Raw genomic sequence first — 20,331 nt, forward strand, 5'->3', positions numbered from 1 at the left:
AGACACTGACTTAAAGATCTTTCTAGGCAGTTTTCTTGGGTCTCTGTTGTAAATACTGTTGCACAGTTGAAATGGGAAATCTGATTAGATGGATTCCACAACTGAATTCTATTAATGTATAACCTTAAAATCAACAAAGATTTTAGTTGGAGAGCATACCAGTTGTGGAGATCATTTTCCTAGTGGAAAGAGTGGATATTTTTCAGAAGGCAAAGATTTATTACTAAAATAATATGAATATAATACTAAAATAATATGAATTACTAAAATAATATAATATATAACACTAAAATAATATGAATTTGGTATAGTTTTTAATCATGTATTACTAAGGTTGCAATATATTAGATATTTTGTTAAGGGAGGATGTAACAGCAGTATTTAGAGATGGCAGTCTTGGGACCATCTAATGAGGGTAGAATTTTAACTCAGAAGGTCACTGTAGTGAGGCTCGATTATAGACACTGGGTCAACCGAAATTTGAAGAGATATGTAGAGAAATTGTTCGTAGTTAAAGGAATAATAGGGTTGTATTAGTGGAAGATTTCTAATTTGCCTGATATTTACAGTGTTGAGGGTCTGGACTGTGCAATTTGTGCAATGTGTCCAGGAAAGTTTCCTGTATCTATGTTACTTGTGAGAATGCAATGCTTGACTGCCTCTTAGGGAATGAGGTAAGGCAAGTAACTGAAGTGACAGTCAGGGAGCAGTTTGGCTCTGGTGGACATAATTCTTTGAGTGTTGAGGTAGTGTTGGAAAAGGATAGGTCAGGCCCATAGGTTAAAGTCCTAAACTGGAGCAGAGCTGATTTTTGAGAAATGAGGTAGGATGCAGTTGAGGTTGATTGAGCCTGTTTGAAAGGAAAGGAATGAATAACAAGCAGGAGGCTTTTAAGAGTGTAATAGCAAATGTTCAAGAGCAGCATGTTCATGTTGGGATGAAGGTAAACCTAGCAAGATTAGGGAACCTTTGATTACTGTAAAAGATTATGAAAACTCTTAAGAGGGCAAAGAAGGGTGTATGAAGTGGATCTGGTAGGCAATGGTAAGGAACATTCCAAGATATTCTATAACTATATTAAGTGTAAAAGGGTGGTCAGGGAGAGAGCAGGTCCCTTAGATCAGCAGGGCCACCTACATCTTGAACAGCAGGAGATGGGTGGGATTTTTAATGAATATTAATAAATATTTCTTCTTTGTGTTTACTAAGGAGAAAATCATAGTTGTTCAAGAGTTAAGGGAAACAAGTGAAGGGCATTCATATTGCCAGGGAGGAGGTATTTGCAACCTTACAATGCACAAAGGCTGGTCTCAAACTTTGTGAGAGGCTACAGAGGAATTTGTGAAAGCCCATGTGGAAATTGTTCATTGGGACATATTGGAACCAGTACATTTTGGCCCAATTGGACAGCTACCCCACTTAGCCAAAGTTTCATGGAAATTGTTAAAAGGTACCCAAAAATACATACTACCATTTAACTGAGTGACAAATTATATTTTTAATCAAACACAGAATAAGTCAGAACACTACTAAAACTATGGCAGTACGAGAAAACTGAGGCTACGTCCACACTAGACCGGATAATTTTGAAAACGCCGGTTTCGCATAAAAACGACAGGCGTCCACACTAGACGTTTTTAAAAAATACCTCTGTCCACATTAGAACAGATATTTGGGCGATTCTCCTCCTACTGGGCATGTGCAGGACACACAGAAAACAAGCGAAGAGGAAACGGTATACTTGGTGCACGTTTATTAAGTTACAGACTAGAAAAACGTAAAAGGAAATTGCCAAACGAAAGACTTCGTGCGCGTTGTCCAGAAACATTTCCTGCAGCCATAGTCTTTTCACCGATGAAAGGGACGACAGCTACAACTAAATGCAATAAGGCTTGTTACTGGGCAAAAGTGAAATTTGCTGTTACCTCATTTGTTTGCCTTTATTTTTGCCATGTCTTTGTGTATTATTTTGCTGTATTTGACATGTGCAATAAAATGAGTTACTGGGCAAAAGTGACAATTGCATCTATTGAATGTTTGCACAAGCAATACATTAATAAAGCACCTTGTTAAAATATATAAAACATGTCTGCATCAGTATTATCTTGTATTTCCATACAATGTTACATTAGGTTGTTATACATCAATTGTCAGATATTGTGGATGCGTTCAAAAAAATAATGAAATGCCACGCTGCCGCCACTATTTGTTCCGGCACGTCATGACAGCGTTTTAAAAATTAGCTGCTTACCCCGTATACGCTACGCCGGATATTAGGCGTTTTCAGATTTATTCACTCTGGAGAGCGTTTCTGAAAATTTCCGTTTTTGAGGGAGGAAATCACCGTTTCAGTGTGGAAGGAGGGTCAAAACGAAGAGAAAAAGCTTCGGTTATAGATTTATCTGGTCTAGTGTGGACGTAGCCTGAGTATTAGTTCCTTATAGTCATCGATGGAGGAGTTCATTCAGTGTATGCTGAACTGACTGGAAAGGAACAAAATTAGCACAGACACCTAGTGCAGATAGTGGACTACCTTCAAACAGTGCTTTCAATGATTGTGTCCTTCAAATCTTCATTTTAATTGTAACATTCAAGATGATTGTCATTATCTTCAAATTCTTCATAGTGCCTAACTTGTAGAAGTAGTGAAATCATTTAATTTTCACCCCTGACCATTTCAGGCATCACCAACCCTGAATGCTTGAAACCCCAGTGAGCGAAACAGTTCTGTGTTCTGTATTTGCCTTAGTGTTTATTACTCGCCGATCATCAGTGACAAAAATTACTGTGTTTGAACACAAACATGCAAGTGCCTATTTAAAAACTGTTTGCTTTAAGCACAGTGTAGTATCTAATGGCCACACAATGTGCTCGTGACTAGCGCTAGTTAAAAAATGTTCGGCAGCAGTCTCCTGCCCCAATTAAGTGGCATAGTGTCCCAAATAAACGAAAGGACTCATGGCTATTCTCTTGATTTGTTTTTGTTCTTTAAGAATTGTCCCAAATAAGCTGCTGCCCCAATTAACTGCTGGCCCAATAACCGGAATCCGTTGTATTTAGTTTATTGTTAGTCTCTGAAGTTTCTTAAGACTGGAAGGTGGCCAATGTTGTCTACTGTTTGGAAAGGTAGTGGGAACAAACCAGGGACTGTAGAGCGATCAGCCTGACATCAGTAGTGGGGAAATTACTGGAGGGAGTTCTGAAGGACAGAATCTGCCTGCATTTGATTAGACAGCCTGATTAAGCAGAGTCAGCTTGGCTTTGTGCATTGGAAGTCCTGCTTGACAAGCTTTTAAAGTTCTTTGAAGAATTAACCAAAAAGGTAGATGAGGATAGGGCAGTGGATATTGTATATTTGGACTTTAGCAAGGCCAATGACAAGGTCCCACATGGTTGGCTGGAGGGTTAGGCTCCATGGAATCCCGGGAGATCTAGTTGGATTGAAACTTGGTTTGGAGAAAAGGTATTGTGTCGCCCTTGAGGCATCTATTTGACTTTGTTGGGTCTACGCTTTAATAATTTGCTTGTAACTATTTTCTAGTTAAAGTCAAAGGTTGATAACTAAGTTACAGTATAACAAAGGTAAATTCATTGTCTATGGTATATCGCGGCATGTGATGACGTCACCTCCGGTTTCACTGCGTCTTGTGTATAACTCAGGTTCGGAGAAGGTGTGAAGGTGGGTGCCATGCGTGTAGCATGATCGTGAAGAGCTCCGTTTCTACCCACAAAGAAACGTTATGGAAGCAACGCTGTAAGTTCATAAGAATGTATTTGAAGTAAAAATATTAACGCGATTTCTGTTAAGGAAGCGGCGGTTGGGGTAGCGTGCGTGCCAGCTTTTCAGTTTTAAACGTGGCATCGACTTGAGCCCGATGGCAGTTTGAGGGGACCCTCTCGCCCGCTACTCGGGGCGGCTGGAGACACTCGCTGAAAGAAGAGAGCGCGCGTGGTCTCCAGAATGAAATAGACACTGTATATGTTTGTATTTTTTTCTCTACAATTTTCACCATACGGTGTTAATGTGGAAGAGTGAACAGTAAATGGTTAACCTTACTACGACCCTGTCTTCATTGACTCCGGTTTAACTTGTTGTTTAGTCAGAGCTTCAACACACTGCACGAGAACACTACAGTGAAAAGGTGGAATCATTAGATGTTTCGACAATGATTGGCTGATAACTTCGTGATCAAGCATCAAGTTGCTTGCACTCAGTGCCAAGAGCGGTAGGACGTCGACAAGTGTGGCTGCCCTCGCAAGAGCTAAAGCAGAAGCTGCCAAGGTGCGAGCGTCATACGCTAACCAAGAAGCGAAACTGAAAATGGAAAAAGCTGCCAGAGAAGCAGAAAACCAGTTGGAAAAGGCAAGGATAGATACAGAGTTAGAAGAGCTGATGCGGCCGCGGTGGAAGCACAAGTGTTGGACAACGCTGAAGAAATGCACGTTCTAGACGAAGCAGGAAAATCTATGTCAGAAAGGGCCAAATTGGAACGCCCCAGTGAATATGTCCAATCTCAAATTGACCTGCAGACTCATTCTCCCTCTCCATACTTGCCTGTTGGCGTCCCTTCTCATGTGAAATCACAGGGAAGCTTTGTTGCATTGCATCCACCTGGGGAAGACAACTCACAATTGCACCCTTGCCACAAACTCAAGTATGAAAGGGCTGCTACGAATACTTCCCGACACCAAACTTACCAGATCCAGCGAGATCAGAGACAAAGGCTGAAGTCAGAACGTCAAATCCCATCATGAACGTACACGCTCAGTCATATGTTCCCCAACATATTACCCCAGCTAGCACGCCACCTGCAGCAGAACCCTTGGCACAGTATTTAACGTGACGAATCCTTGTCGATTCAGGACTGTACCAGTTTGATGATAAGCCTGAAAATTACCGTGCGTGGTACTCTACATTCACCAGTGCCACCGGTGGAGTCCAGCTCTCAGCAACCCAAGAGTTGGACCTTATAACTAAATGGCTGGGAAAGGAATCAAGTGAACAGGTGAAACGCATACGCTTAGTGTACATTAGCAACCCCAAGCTAGCCTTACACAAAGCATGGGAGAGACGTCGGGACTGCTGTGCGGTCCCTGAAATTATTAAGAGAACGCTATTTCAACGGCGGGACAATTTTCCTAGGGTGTCAGCCAAGGACCACACTTAAATTACGAGAACTTGGAGATTTACTCATGGAGATTCAAGGTGCTAAAGAAGACGGCTATTTAACTAGCCTGTTGTATCTGGATACTTCACGCGGAGTTGGACCAATTGTGGACAAACTTCCATTTGGGCTGCAGGAAAGATGGGTATCTATTGGCTCAGAGTACAAGGAAGAGAACGGTGGTCAATTCCCTCCCTTTGAGATTTTTAGTAGGTTTGTGTGCAAGGAGGCGAAGAGGCAAAAAGACCCTAGCTTCATGAATCAAGGCAGCACCACAACTCACACCAAGCCAGTCAAACCCATTTTGAACAATTTTGTTATCAATCAACCCGTCTCGGTGCATAAAACCGGTCTCCGCAATCAACGATGACCCTATTAAGAATTGTCCATTGTACAACAAACTCCACCCCCTCATAAGATGCAGAATGTTTCGAAACAAACCCTTAGACGAAAGAAAGGCCCTTCTCAAGGAAAAAAGAATATGTTTTAAGTGCTGTTCCTCTACCTCCCACCTCGCTAAAGAGTGTACGTTCCCCGTAAAGTGCTCAGAATGTAACAGCACTAATCATGATGGGGCCATGCATCCCGGCCTGTCACCGCAAATTGCTAAAGCTCCTCCACTCCCACAAGAGGATGGCGGGGAGGGAGAGCATCACTCTGATACAACTATTGTCAGCTTGAGCTGCACAGAAGTTTGCAGTCCAGGTCAGTCGAGCCGTTCGTGCTCAAAAATCTGCCTCACTAAGGTATACTCTAAGAGACCCAAAGACAAGGCCATCAAAGCCTATATAGTTCTGGACAACCAGAGCAACTGCTCACTAGTGAGACCAGAGTTCTTCGAGTTGTTCAGTGTAAAGGGTAATCCATTCCCATACTACCTCAGAACTTGCTCTGACATTGCAGAAATATATGGCAGGAAGGCAGAAGGCTTCCAGCTCGAGTCGCAGGATGGCAAAGTCGTCATCAGTCTCCCTCCACTCTGCAATGAGATCTTAAATAACCGATCCGAGATTCCGACGCCAAGCGCAGTGCTACACTAGCCCCATCTCCACCACATTGCCAAGCACATCCCAGAACTGGATCCGGAAGCAGAAGTACTCCTGCTACTCAGAAGAGACATTCTTAGGGTGCACAAAGTCAGGCAGCAGGTCAATGGACCACACAACACCCCCTTTGCCCAACGTCTGGATCTGGGCTGAGTGGTGATAGGAGAGGTGTGCCCTGGCAACGTACACAAACGGACAGTTAACACGCTCAAGACTAACGTGCTAGAGAGAGGCCGCTTTTCAATTTCTCAGCCCTCCAGAAGTGTTGTGTGTATCAGGGAAGCACAACAAAGGCACGAGCATAGTAAAGTAACTGAGAAGACACTGGGACAGTCAGTCTTCGCTCAAACTAAGCACGATAATAAACTTGCTCCATCGGTGGAAGACGCCATCTTCTTAAAAAATAATGGACACAAAGGTCTTTAGAGACAAAGCAAACAACTGGGTCGCCCCACTACCATTCAGAGTACCATGCCAGCACTTGCCAAACAACAAAGAGCAGGCAGGTAACCGGTTCACATCTTTACAATGAACCCTGAGAAGGAAACCTGAGACCAGTTACAGAGGTCATTCTACTTCTACCTAAAGACTGATCCGGAGACTAAAGTTCTCTACCATGTTTATAGTGACCTTACAAAGGTCAGGTGGGGAGTGTGTTGCCCTTAAGGCACTTATTTGACTTTGTTGGGTCTACGCTTTAATAATTTGCTTGTAACTATTTTCTAGTTAAAGTCAAAGGTTGATAACTAAGTTACAGTATAACAAAGGTAAATTCATTGTCTATGGTATATCGCGGCATGTGATGACGTCACCTTCGGTTTCGCCGCGTCTTGTGTAACCTGTGGTTCAGAGAAGGTGTGAAGGTGGGCGCCATGTGTGCGGCATGATCGTGAAGAGCTCCGTTTCTACCCACAAGGAAACATTATAGACGCAACGCCGTAAGGTCATAAGAATGTATTTGAAGTAAAAATATTAACTCAGTTTCTGTTAAGGAAGCGGCGGTTGGGTTGGCGCATGTGCCGACTTTTCAATTTCAAACGCGGGGTCGGCTCGAGCCCGATGGCGGTTTGATGCGACCCCCTTGCCCGCTACTCAGGGCGGCTGGAGACACTCGCTAAAAGAAGAGAGCGTGCGTTGTCTCCAGAATGAAACAGACGCTGTATATGTTTGTATTTTTTTCTCTACAGTTTTCACCATACAATGTTAATGTGGAAGAGTGAACAGTAAATGGTTAACCTTACTACGACTCTGTCTTCATTGGCTCCGGATTAACTTGGTGTTTAGTCAGAGTTTCATCACACTGCATGAGAACACTACAGTTATAGTGTTTGAAGGTTGTTTCTTGACTAGTGGTATGCTGCAGTGGTCGACACTGGAGTCCTTGTGATTCGTTATTAATATAAATTATTTTCATGTGAATGCACAAGGCTTAATTATTAAGCTTGCAAATGATATAAAATTAAGTTATTGTAGATTATGAGCACTCCCTAAGGAAGTGGGCCAAGGAGTGGCAAATACAATACATACAATACATTACAATAGGTAAATGTGAGGTGATGCATTTTGGAAAGGCAAATCAGTGTAAGTCATACTGTGAATGGCTGAGCATCTGGTAGTTAAATAGAACAGAGGGATACAAGTGCATAGTTTGTTGGTTGTGGCTTCACAGGGAGACAGAGTGGTTACTGGTTTTCAGTCAAGGTGTTGATTATAGGAGTTGGTACATTGTTTTGCAATTGAGTAGGTCATTAGCGAGGCTACACTTGGAGTACTGTATACAGTTTGATCACCTGGTTACAGGAAAGAAGTGGATAATATTTTTCTGTAGTTTGAGGATGTTGCCTGGATTGTGAAGAATTAGCCTGGCCAACCTTTCCCTATAGTCTTCACACTCCGAAAGGGCGAATAAAACTTGCAGCTATGAGGATTCCTGCAGCATCTGGTGACCCTGTGATCTCCCTCTCTGAGGCCAACATCAGAATGTCTTTCAAGAGGGCGAACCCTCGCAAGGTGACAGCCCTGATGGTGTGCCTGGTAGGGCTGTGAAAACCTGTACCAACCAAATGGCGTGTGTGTTCAAAGATATTTTCAATCTCTCTTTGCTACAGTTGGAAGTTCCCACCTTCATCAAAAGGGCAAAAGTCATACCAGTGCCCAAGAAGAACAGGGTGAGTTGCCTTCATGACTATTGACCAGTAACACTTGCATCTACAATGATAAAGTGCTTTGAGAGGTTCATCAGAGCTCAAACCAACTCCTGCCTAACCAAATTCCTGGACCCGCTGCAATTTGCCTATCGCCACAACGGGTCTACATCGAATGTGATCTCATTTGCTCTTCATGTGGCTTTAGATCACCTGGACAATATGTACACTTGCTTCAGGTTGCAGTTTATTGATAACAGCTCAACATTTAACACAATTGTTTCTCAGTTCTGATCGAAAAGCTCCAAAAACTGGGCCTCTGTACCTTCCTCTGCAGTTGGAATCCTGACTTCCTTTGCAGTTCAACAATAATATCTCCATCTCAATGATAATCAACACTGGCACACCTCAAGGATGTGTGCTTAGCCGACTTCCCTACTCTCTCTACACCCATGACTCTGTGGCTAGGCACAACCCAAAAGCCATCTATATATTTGCTGATGACACAGCCATCATTGGCAGAATATCAGATGGTGACAAGAAAGTGTACAGGAGTGAGATAGATCATCTCGTTGAGAGGTATCAAGCAACAACCTTGCACTCAACGTCAATGAGACCAAAGAGTTGATTGTGGACTTCAGAAAGAGTAAAATGAGGGAACATGCACCAGTCCTCATCGAGGGATCAGAAGTGGAAAGGGTGAGCAAGATGCCAATTTCCAGGATGCCAACATCTCTGAGGGTCTAACCTGGGCCCAACATATCAATACAGTTACAAAGAACGCACAACAGTGGCTATATTTCACTAAGAGTTGGGGAGATTTGGTATGTCACCAAAGACACTCGCAAATTTCTAAGGTGCACAGTTGCAAGTAAAGGTTTGTAAGCCCTTTGTAATTACCTAGTTTTCTGCATTAATTACACAAAAAAAAAGTGGTCCGATCTTCACTCGAGTCACAATAGTAGACAGACACAATCTGCCTAAACTAATCTAACACACAAACAATTGTATTTTTCATATCTTTTTGAACCCATTGTTTAATCATTCGAAGTCCAGGCTATAAAAAGTATGAAATCCTTGTATTTAATAACTGGTAGAACCTCCTTAAGCAGTAATAACCTCCACCAAACGTTTCCTGTAGCTGCTAATCAAAGTTGCACAATGGCGAGGAGGAATTTTAGACCATTCCTCCATGCAAAACCGTTTCAGTTCATCAATATTTCTTGCATACCTTGCATAAACAGCCCTCTTCAGTCATACCACAGCACCTCTCTGACTTGTCCATTCCAAAACACAAATTTTCTTTCTTTTTTTGGTTTTACTCTTTTCTTTCAGATCTCTTTTTGCATCACCCAGCTTCTATTAAGCTTCAGGTGATTGACCACTACCTGGACGTTCTCTGTAAAATGTCTTGATACAATTTTGAATTCATTGTTCCCTCAACGATTGCAAACTGTCTAGGCCCGGAGGTAGCAAAGCTATGCCAAGCCATGATACTCCTTCCACCACGCTTCACAGTTGGGCTAGGTTTTGGTGTTGGTGTGCAGTGCCCTTTTTCCTCCGAACATAGCGATGTACATTTCTGCCAAAAAGTTCAACTTTTGTCTCATCTGTCCACAGAATATTGTCCCAGAAATGTTGTGGAACATCCCAGTGGTCTTTTGCAAACTTGAGATATGCAGCAGTGATTTTTGTTTTAGAGAGCAATGGTTTTCTCTGTGGTGTTCTTCCATGAGTACCATTCTTGTTCAGTGTTTTTCTTACAGTGGACGCATGAGCAGAGACTTTAGCAAGTTCTAGAGATTGCTGCAGGTCTTTTGCTGTTACCCTTGTGTTCTTTTTCATCTGCTTCAGCATTGCACATTGTGCTTTTGGTGTACTCTTTGCAGGATGCCCACTCCTAGGGACAGGAGCAACAGTACTAAATTTCCTCCATTTGTAGACAATTTCTCTTACTGTGGACTGATGAACACTCAGGTCTTTAGAAATGCTTTTGTAGCCTTTTCCAGCTTCATGCATCTCTACAATTCTTCTTCTAAGGTCCTCTGAATGTTGTTTTGATTGAGGCATGGTGAACATAAAAACAGATCTCTCTTGAGAAGAGCAGGCTCTGTCAGTAACCTGACTTTGTGTGTCTTTTTTTTAATATAAGGCAGGGCAGCTCTACAACCCACACATCCAATTTCACCTGATTGATTGGAACATCTGACTCCAAATAGCTTTTATAGAAGGCGTTACCCCAGAGGTTCACATACTTTTTCGAACCTAGACTGGTGATTATTTAAATGGTGTACTTAGCATTGATGAGAAGTAATACAATTGTTTGTGTAACAAAAACACACACAAAATGCTGGAGGAACTCAGGCCAGGCAGCATCCATGGAAAAGAGTACAGTTGATGTTTTGGGCCAAGAGCCTTCAGCAGGACCAGTTCTGCTGAAGGGTCTCAGCCAGAAATGTCAACTGTACTCTTTTCTATAGATTAAACCTGGTCTGCTGTATTCCTCCAGCATTTTCATTGTGTTGCTTGGATTTCCAGCATCTGCAGATTTTGTCTTGTTTACAATTTTTTCTGTGTTATTAATTTAGGTAGATTGTGCTTGTGTATTATTATGATTTAGATGAAATCAGACCCCATTTTATGAGCAATTAATGCTGAAAACCAGGTAATTGCAAAAGGTTCACAAACTTTTTCTTGCAACTATACCTGTGGTGGGCATTCTAACTGGCTTCTTCACCACCTGGTATGGCGGAGTTGGGGGGGGGGGCCACTGCACAGGATTGAAAAAAGGTACAGAAAGTTGTAAACCCATTCAGCTCCATCATGGGCTCCAGCCTTCCCAGCGTCCAGAACATCTTCAAGGAGCGATGCCTCAAAGAGGTGGTATCCATTATCCATGGTGTGCCTTCTTCTCATTGTTGCTATTGGGGAAGGAATCTGAAGGCGCACACTTAATGATTGAGGAGTACCTTCTTCCCAGCTGCCATCTGATTTCTGAATGGACAGTGTGCCCATGAACATTACAGCAGTACCCTTTCCCTCTCTTTTTGCATGAGATATTTAATTTAACATTTTAATATATATTTAATGTAATTTACTGTGTTTATTAAGTATTGCACTGTACTGCCACATAACAAATTTCACGACATATGCCACTGATATTAAACCTGATTCTGATTATTCCTTGGAATGTAGGAGAATGAGTGGTGACCTTATACAAAGGTTTATAATATTGAGGAGTATCAATAAGGTAGCTAGTAATAGACTTTTTTCCTGGGGTAAGGTAGTCCAAAGCCAGGGGGCTTAGATTTAGGCTGGGGGAAAGAAAGAGTGGACTTGTTGGGTCAAACAAACTGCAATCCATGCTTTATTGCTCTATGACTTTATAGTCAGAAAGTAGGAAAGTTTTGTCTTTTGTACAAGTAGTTAATTTAAAGTATTTTAAAATGCATTCCATTTTAATACCATTATCTGGTAGAAGCATGACTTGTTATAACTATTTTGATCTCATTTTGTATTTACCTAAATTTATTAGCTGGTTTATAAATTTGTTGCGATTAATAGTGCAGTTAAAACAAGAAAATCTATTAAGTGCTTGGAACAATTGCCACATTAATGCTCTAAAAACCTTGTAACAAAAATGTGCCTTATTAAAATATGCATAGATTTAAAAATAATTGAAATTAGTGTTAATATCAAAGAAAATTTGGAATTTGAAAGAATTACTGTGCAGAAATTAAGTTTTTACTTGTTTCATCAACTTCAGTATTAAATGTAGTTTCACATTTTAAATCTGCGCACATTTTTTCTCATGCGAATTTGTCAATTCAAAGATCACGTGACAATCATCAATGCAGTTGATGATGTACAGCCAGAATTGATTCTTAACAGAAATATGACCAATTTCCACATGTGTTTGACAAATAACAATCTTAGTGAATGTTATAAAAGCTTCTATTAAGAAATAAAAATGTCATGTGAATTAAGGGAGACTTGTTTATTGCCAATAATTTGGTAGAGATGTTTTGGGCTTCTGGGCTACTAAATCATTAATTTATAATTTTACATAAACTATAAAGACTTTTCATTTTGTTTAAATATGTCAAAATTATGAATTGAGTGCAGTAATCTGCTATTATAGGCACATGCTGAGCTTTATTTACAGAACGTTGCATGGTGAATTCATTAAGAACATGGAAAATTCTCTACATGGTAAATGATGAATATTTCACTGGTGTGCAGTCCTCGTGAGGTTTTTCTCTGGAATTGTTTCTCGCACTTTAAGATTGAGATGGAACATGCTGATAGTTGAAGACATGACATGAAACTATGCAAAATGTTATTTTTATACTGCACCCAGGAACGTGCTGTAGGTTTTCTTATTTTTAAACGACTGCAGGGTCTGATAATCTGATTCAAAGCACATGCATAATCTTAATAGTCATTTAAGTATGACCAAGGGAAAGAAAACAGATGCATGTTGATATTGAACTCTCATTTCTTGAAATATTACTGGGTGACTCTGGATTACTTCTGATTAGCTACAGTTTATTTTTCCTTCCTACCAATTGCCAGATGTAAAATCTGCCCCTGCCAGTATCATTTTGTCACCAAAGAGAGTGATTTGTGATATCCCTGGCATTTAACCTTTGTAAGGGATAAAGCATTTCATCACACCATAGTAACAAACAAGGTTTCCCAATCAGATATGTTTTGCTTCTTAATTTAATAAAAGGCGAGGCTAACAGATTTAGAAAACCTTAGTTATTGAGGGATATTGAAGCATTGTTAAAGAAAAAGGAGGCACACATCAGGTATGGACGGTTATAATCAAATGAAATACTTAATAAATATATGAAAGGCAAGAGGACATTTAAAAGAGAAATCAGGAGGATAAAACATGACATTAGATTGTCTGACACAAGATAAAAGAGAATCCCAGGAAAGTGGTGGAAGTTGGCTACTTGGAGTTTAGCAAGGCCTTTGTTGTCAAAGTCCTACATAGGAGGCTACTCCTGAAAGTTAAGTCGTTTGTCATTGAGGATGAAGTAGTTAATAGGATTCAGCATTGGCTTAATGGGAAAAGCCAAAGTGATAGTAAATAGGTATCTCTCTGACTGGAGGCCTGTGACCAGTGCTGTGTAGCAGCATTGATGTTTGGTCCATTGTTGCTAATCATCTCGGTTAATGGTTTAGCTGATAGAGCAATGCAGCATGGAAACACGTCCTTAAAGTGGTAAACTGGATCACAAGATTTGTGGATGACACCAAGATTGAGGGTGTTGTAGAGCGAGAGGAAGGCTATCAAAGTTTGTAGCATGATCCTGATTAGCTGGGAAAATGTTCTGAAATATGGCAGATGGAGTTTAATGCAGAGAAGAGTAAGGTATTCTTGGAAGGACAAGCCATGGTAGGGCTTTGAGGTGTGTGGTAGAACAAAACGACCCAGGAATACAAATCTGTAATTCCTTGAAAGTGGCATCACAAGTAGATCGGGTCATAAAGAGAGCTATTGGCACATTGACCATCATAAATCAGGACACTGAGTACAGGAATTGGGATGTTATGTTAAAGTTGAATAAGGCGTTGGTCAGGCTGAATTTGGAGCATTGTATGCAATTCTGGCCACCTAACTACCTCCAGGAAAGTTATCAATGAACTTGAAAGAGTATATAGAAAATTTGCAAGGATGTTGCCAGGATTTGAGTTCAAATTTATTACCAAAGTACATATATGTCACCTGAGATTCATTTTCTTGCAGGCATACTTAATAAATCCAATAACCATAATAGAATTAACGGAAGACTACTCCAACTGTGCAAATATAACATTTAAAAGAAGTTTAGATTGGTATGTGGATAAGGGGTATAGAGGGCTGTGATCAGGGTGTAAGTATAGTAGACTAGGGAGAACAGGTTGGCACAGATTAGATGGGCTGAAGGGCCTGTTTTTGTGCTGTAGTACAGTATTACACTTTTATATGTATTTATGATTATCTTGATAATTTGGAGTTGTAGTTAGATCATAAAATTTGTGATGGTGAGTGTGACAGTATTTTACAATCTTTCTAGGCCTCTGACTATAATTGATACCTTTTGTTCTCTTTAATGTAGTGTTCAGATACATTTGATAGATGGAATGTTATGCAAATCAACTTGTTACAAAGTCTAAACTAATATAATTTTATCCAATTTGAATATTTGATCACAATAATAAGATGACCATGTTGGCAATTTTGAGAAGAAAAATTGGACACATCTCTCAGAGCAGAGTCATGACAAAACTTGGCCAGAGACACATTTGAGAGAAAGGAATTGAGGAAAGGTAGTAAGAGGGTTTGAAGGAGATGGAGGGAGAATTCATGGTGTTTTAGTACATATTTAAGTGAGAAACTCAAGGTGAATGAGACAAATTTATTAATGTACTACAGCATTCCATTTTGTGGCATCATAATTGATTATTTTGGGTAATTCAGGATAAATCTATGAGAATGCTACAAAGACATTGAATGATAATCCACGCTGGTATTTCCACTGTCATTATATACCTCTACATATATCAGTGGTTTACAGGTAAGAGTGTCATATTTGTCTTTTAATTGCCTTGTACCCTGCACAAGTTAATTCACTGAGGGAACCAATTTTCTATGTGGCTGGTGAGTCCATGGACAGACATGCTGTAATGGGTGTGGGAAGTAGAATTAAAATTGTGGCAGACTGAGAAAAGGTGGTTGACAAAGCAGTCCCAATTTATGTCATGACTCACCAATGTAGAGGAGGCTGGGAGCACTGGATATGGTAGATAACCTCAACAGACTCGCTGATAAAGTGTTGCTCTGCCTGAATTGACTGTGTGGGGCCTTGAGTGGTGGTGAGGGAGGAGGTATGGCAGCAGGTGTAGCACACGTCCCCCTTGCAGGGTTAAGGCTCATGAGGGTGATTAGTGAGAAGGGATAAGTGGACAATGGAGTCGATGGAGAGCGACCTGTGGAAAATTGAGAGTGGGAGGGGGAGGAAAAGATACGTTTCGTGGTACGATCCTGTTGAAGATGGATAGTACAGTGAATAATGTGCTGGATGCATAGGCTTGTTAGGTACCTCGTGTACCTAACAAAGTTGCCACTGAGTATATATCTGTGGTCATCTGCTGTTTGTAGCCACCCATTTCAAGGTTTGATGTGTTGTATTTTCAGAGATGCTGTTCTGCACACTGCTCTGGTAATGCATGATTATTTGTGTTACTTTCACTGTCCTGTTAGCTTAAAACAGCCTGGCCATTCTCCTCTGAACCATCTCATCAACAATGTGTTTTTGCCCACAGATCTGCGGCTTACTGGATGTTTCTTTGTTTTTTGCATCATTCTCTCAACTCTGCATGAGAATTCCAGTTCAGCAGTTTCTGAGACTCAAACCACCCTGTCTGGCACCAACAATCATTCTATAGTCAAAATCACTTGGGTCACATTTCTTCCCCATTCTGATGTCTGGTCTAAACAACAGCTGAACTTTTCGACAATGTCTGCATGCTTTTATCCATTGGATTGCTACCACATGATTGACTGATTAGATATTTGCATTAACGAGCCAGTGTACCAATAAAATGGCCTCTGAATCTTTGCTTATGTGCTCAGAATCCTATGTATATAGCAAAAATTTCCTGATGGAAATCTGATCTTCAATTGATTTAATGATTTGTGCTTGCGCTTGTGCATAACGTCAGGAAGATTGGTCATACATTAATGTTGTGTTACAATTAGTTCTTTAGTTTGAGCCACTTACCAGTAAATATTCTGGCCATGATTATGCCACATCAGTTTGAGAGCTAAGGGATTATCTGTGCCCTGGTTTATGAATTTCAGATGTTTTGTAAAACAGTGACTATATTTAGATAAGCAATGGCTGAATCTGAATAACTGCTCAGTTGTGAATTAGATGGCCTTGCCTGGCATCGTGTTTGAGGCTGTCATGGCTAACCATCATAAAAAAGATGTAAATGCTTCAACTCCTGATGATCTGATTTTCTAATTCTGCTGAAAAAACTCACATGAATGGTTTTGTATAGTCTATTGGAAGAATAGATTGTGGATAGTTACTATCATTGCAGAAAAATTTGCACAAGGCTGAAAGACGCTCACATATTACAGAACTTTGAATCAAATATATTTTGGATTAATGGAAGTTAACATTTTACACGAATAGCTTAATGAAAAATTGATTTTCTGGATAATATATAGTACCCTATTTGCTTGCCTGGGTCCTGATGGCTAGGGGGTAAGCTAGTCAGTACTGAGACAAGCAGACAGGGCCCTACATGAATGTGAGCACTCCCAGAGAGGAACACCAATAACTATGCACTCTAAGGAGGTCACCTGGACTGATGATGAAATGCCTGCAAGCTAATTGCCAAGCTCAGTGAACATTGCAACTTCAAAGCTCTAAAATGTTTCGAAGTAAAGGTTGTGATCGATTTAGAAATATATAGATTATATTCATTAATAAATAATTGCAGGGAATTTCACAATTATATTGACATAGATTTCAAAATTATATTAGCCTAATCAAAAAAAACTTAACATTATATAAAACAAAATTCTAGCTGTATGGCAACAAAGGCTATGTGCATAGGAGCATTTCAGTTGCTACGGCGCCATGCACCTGCTCAGCTTAGAGGGAACCGTGTTAAGTTTGAGGTACACACCCATCACTCTGAACATCTGAAGTTAAAGCTCTATTCTGCAATTGGTGTGTTAAGCCTAACTAGTATAAATCACTCAACACACATCAAAGTTGCTGGTGAACGCAGCAGGCCAGGCAGCATCTCTGGGAAGAGGTACAGTCGACGTTTCAGGCCGAGACCCTTCGTTAGTCCTGACGAAGGGTCTCGGCCTGAAACGTCGACTATACCTCTTCCTAGAGATGCTGCCTGGCCTGCTGCGTTCACCAGCAACTTTGATGTGTGTTGCTTGAATTTCCAGCATCTGCAGAATTCCTCGTGTCTGGTATAAATCACTACTACTTTTGCCCTTATCAGTTTAAAAACAAAATTTAACTCCTTGTCATGTGACCTGCTGAACTAAGCTGATGTGGTGTCAATTCTGAAATGTGATTAGGTTATTGTTTTACATCAGTTTTCTATTGAGACCAATGATAGCAAACCTTGACATTTCATAAATGACTCTCCCATTAATTCTTCCTCTTGACTCAAAGGAGTATATTTTGTTAAGAAACTTTATGAATGTTAATCATATTTTATGGTAGGTTGATTTGCTGTTCCTGTTACTACATTATGGAATTATTTTCTGTTTTAAAGGAGCCTCCAAATTGGAAAATTGATTTAAAACTAAATTACCTTACCACCCATTATGTTCTAGGCTGTAAAAGCAGATGATTACATTTAATCAGAATCAGGTTTATTATCACCAGTATGTGACGTGAACTTTGTTAACTTGGCAGTAGTGGTTCAATGCAATACATAATCCAGCAGAGAAAACAATAATAATAATAATAATAAAATAAAAATATTAATAATAAACAAGTAAATCATTTATGTATATTGAATAGATTTAGAAACATGCAAAAACAGATATACTGTATATATTTTTAAAAAGTGTAGCGTCCAAAGATTCAATATCCATTTAGGAATCGGATGGCAAAGGGGAAGAAACTGTTTCAGCATTGCTGAGTATATGCCTTCAGGCTTCTGTACCTCCTACCTGATGGTAACAGTGAGAAAAGGGCATGCCCTGGGTGCTGAAGGCCCTTAATAATGGACGCTGCCTTTCTCAGACACCGCTCCCTAAAGATGTCCTGGGTACTTTGTAGGCTAATACCCAAGATGGAGCTGACTAGATTTACATCTTTTACTAACTCTTCCTTCAGTTAGTCCTGACAAAGGGTCTCGGCCTGAAACGTCGACTGTACCTCTTCCTAGAGATGCTGCCTGGCCTGCTGCGTGCACCAGCAACTTTGATGTGTTGCTTGAATTTCCAGCATCTGCAGAATTCCTGTTGTTTACAACTTTCTACAACTTTTTTCGGTCCAGTGCAGTAGCCCCTCCATACCAGACAGTGATGTAGCCTGTCAGAATGGCTCCACGGTACAACTATAGAAGTTTTTGAATGTATTTGTTGACATGCAAAAACTCTTAATTCCTAATGAAGTATAGCTGCTGTTTTGCCTTCTTTATAACTACATTGATATGTTGGGACCAGGTTAGATCCTCGGAGATCTTGACACCCAGGAACTTGAAACTGCTCACTCTCTGCACTTCTGATCTCTCTATGAGGATTGGTATATGTTCCTTCATGTTATCCTTCCTGAAGTCCACAATCAGCTCTTTCGTCTTGCTGACGTTGAGTACCAGGTTGTTGCTGCAGCACCACTCCACTAGTTGGCATACCTCACTCCTGTACAGCTCCTCGTCACCACCTGAGATTCTACCAACAATGATTGCATCATCAGCAAATTTATAGATTGTACTTGACCTATACCTAGTCAGACAGTTATGTATACAGGCAGTAGAGCTGTGGGCTTAGCTCACACCCCTAAGGTGCACCAGTGTTGATCGTCAGCAAGGAGGATATGTTATCACCAATCTGCACAGATTGTGATTTTCCGGTTAGGAAGTCGAGGATTCAATTGCAGAGGGAGGTACAGAGGCCCAGCTTCTGCAACCTCTCAATCAGGACTGTGGGAATGATGGTATTAAATGCTGAGCTATAGTCAATGAACAGCATCCTGACGTAGGTGTATGTGTTGTCCAGGTGGTCTAAAGTCGTGTGGAGAACCATTGAGATTGTGAACTATTGTGGCAATAAGCAAATTGCAATGGGTCCAGATCCTTGCTGAAGCAGAAGTTCAGTCTGATCATGACCAACCTCTCAAAGCATTTCATCACTGTCGATGTGAGTGCTACTCTGCAATACTTATTAAGGCAGCTCACATTATTCTTCTTAGGCACTGGTATAATTGTTGCCTTTTTGAAGCAAGTAGGAACTTCCACCCATTGTAGTGAGAGGTTGAAAATGTCCTTGAATACTCCCGCTAGTTGGTTGGCACAGGTTTTCAGAGCCTTATCAGGACCTTTCGCGTTATGAGGGTTCACTCTCTTTAAAGGCAGCCTACCATCGGCCTCTGAGGCGGATGTCACAGGGTCATCAGGTGCAGCAGGGATCTTCACAGCTGTAGTTGTGTTCTCCCTTTCAAAGTGTGCATAGAAGGCATTGAGTTCATCTGATAGTGAAGCATTGCTGCCATTCATGCTATTGGGTTTCACTTTGTAGAAAGTAATGTCTTTGCAGACGCTGCCAGAGTTGCCGTGCATCCAAAGTCACCTCGTTCGAAATTGTCTCTTCGCCCTTGAAATAACCCTCTGCAAATCATACTGTACTGTAAGTCTTTGTGGGCACACACTCATCCACACAGGTTTTAATGAAGTCGGTAACAACTGCAGCATACTCATCCGGGTTCGAAGATGAATCCCTGAATACAGTCCAGTTGACGGATTCAAAGCAGTCCTGTAGGCGGTCCTGTGCTTCCCTTGTCCATACCTTGGTCCTCACTGTTGGTGCTGCATTCTTTGGTCTCTGCCTGTACTCAGGGAGTGGAAGTACGGTTAGGTAATCAGACTTCCCGAAGTGAGGGCATGGAATAGCACAGCAGGCATTCTTGATGGTGGTGTAGCAATGGTCCAGTGTGTTGTTGCTTTTGGTATTGCAAGTGATCTGTTGATGGTAGTTGCTTAGTGATTTTTTTTTTCAGACTGGCCTGGTTAAAATCTCCTAAAACGATGGTGAAGGTGTTAGGATGTGCTGTTTCATGCATGTTGATCCCATTGCTCAGATCATCTAAAGCCTGCTTGACATTGGCCTGAGGTGGATTTCGTGAAACAAAGGACACACATGGTCCTAATGTCCCTCTGATTCAGCACCCTAGCTCTGAGATCATCGATTTTATTCACCAGAGTCTGCACGTTTAC

General features: G+C 40.9%; 1 protein-coding gene across 1 annotated transcript in view; it reads left to right on the forward strand.

Annotated features, from left to right (window-relative positions):
- The window catches only part of lgr4 (leucine-rich repeat containing G protein-coupled receptor 4), a 164,098-nt gene that overhangs the window by 71,272 nt on the left and 72,495 nt on the right, over positions 1–20,331 (forward strand). The window lies entirely within an intron of this gene.

The sequence above is a fragment of the Mobula hypostoma genome, chromosome 11, assembly GCF_963921235.1.
Source record: "Mobula hypostoma chromosome 11, sMobHyp1.1, whole genome shotgun sequence".
Classification (NCBI taxonomy): Eukaryota; Metazoa; Chordata; class Chondrichthyes; order Myliobatiformes; family Myliobatidae; genus Mobula; species Mobula hypostoma.